Source organism: Egretta garzetta, unplaced genomic scaffold (assembly GCF_000687185.1).
Source record: "Egretta garzetta isolate BGI_Z169 unplaced genomic scaffold, ASM68718v1 scaffold39, whole genome shotgun sequence".
Classification (NCBI taxonomy): Eukaryota; Metazoa; Chordata; class Aves; order Pelecaniformes; family Ardeidae; genus Egretta; species Egretta garzetta.
Window position 1 is genome coordinate 463767 of NW_009260945.1, and position 1291 is coordinate 465057.

General features: G+C 40.0%; 1 protein-coding gene across 1 annotated transcript in view; it reads left to right on the top strand.

Annotated features, from left to right (window-relative positions):
* The first annotated feature begins 293 nt into the window (after nucleotides 1-293).
* Nucleotides 294-1291, top strand: part of WWOX (WW domain containing oxidoreductase) — a 537857-nt gene continuing 536859 nt past the window's right edge. The window contains exon 1 of the mRNA XM_009647173.2: nucleotides 294-405. The gene's annotated coding sequence lies outside the window, so the exon portion shown is untranslated. The remainder of the gene's footprint in view (nucleotides 406-1291) is intronic.

Here is a 1291-nt window from a genome sequence, read left to right on the forward strand (position 1 = left end):
CGTGCTCGCGGCTCACGGGCAGCCTGCGTGCTACGGGCGGCTCAGCCTTACGCGGTGCTGTAGTTCTCTTGGTTTTCCTCCTGTAGGAATAGAGAAGAAACAGGTGCCGTGGAAGTTAAAAGTTAAAAGTGCTCCTCCTCAGCTCTTCGGTGTACCACAGCTGTGACAAGAGATACAAATTTGCAGTTGGCACCGCCTGCTTGTGCCACTCTGAAAATGATTGCACCCTCACCACTTACACAAGGGGACGTGCTACAGAGCTAACTAACTTAGTGGAATATGTATTTTCTTCTCTCTTGTGGTTTACGTAACCGTGCTCCTGGAATCCATTTCAGTCTGTTTAAAGCTGCAAGATTTATTCCCTTCCACAAAAAGGGGGAAAAGTACAGTGCATTCTCACCTGTGGTGAGTTGCCGTCTTCCTCCCAAGTTCTGGTTTACAAACACTGGACAGAATGCTTTAGTTTATCCACACTTGGTTTGTAAACATTGTAACTTCTCTCTAGATGTTTGTTTTTCTTAGGACAAGCTTCTGTACGTTTCTGTTAACTTCAAAAACTCTTTCAAAAAGAAATCACTTGGTGAAAGTAGCAAACCTACTAACTAAGAAGACGTTACTGAGAGTAGTTTTTATACAAATAATCAATTGAATACTTCTGTTTTTTAACTGTTATGAAACTGAACTAATTCCACTTAATTTGATGACATGACATTTATATATCTTTACCAGCTGAAAATCTTGCCTACTGTGCCTACAAATACCTGACATGAAGAGGTGTTACACTACTGCAACCTTTAACATAAGCTCTATATCTGTGATACCTCTGCATATTCTGGAAATTTGTTTTCAAACCTTATCCACAGTATGAAGTTTAAACTTAGCAGACATAGGGTTACTTTGGTTTAAGACCTTTAAAGGTCTTTGTGATGAATCAGGTATGACCACAGTCAGTTACCAAAGCTTAGTGGGCATGCATTTATTTGTCAAGTTATGGCAATTTGGTTATGTATCTCGCATCAGACAGAACTAACTCAGGATCTTGTCTCTTTAGTGTATGAGTGTCCTGAAGTTCAAGTGCTACTGCAGATCACACAGGTGTACTTATGTTGTCTCAGACCACCAGCTGTGATTCTTGTAATACAGTATGCTGTCAGTGTGGGCTGTGTGATTATTATAAGAAGGAAAAGTTGCTTATGTTGTGTGTAAATTGCTGTTGCTACTAGATCCGTAGTTTAGTGATTATTTGTGTATTTACTCAATAGTGCTGTCAGTCTTTATTTCATATTGAGGC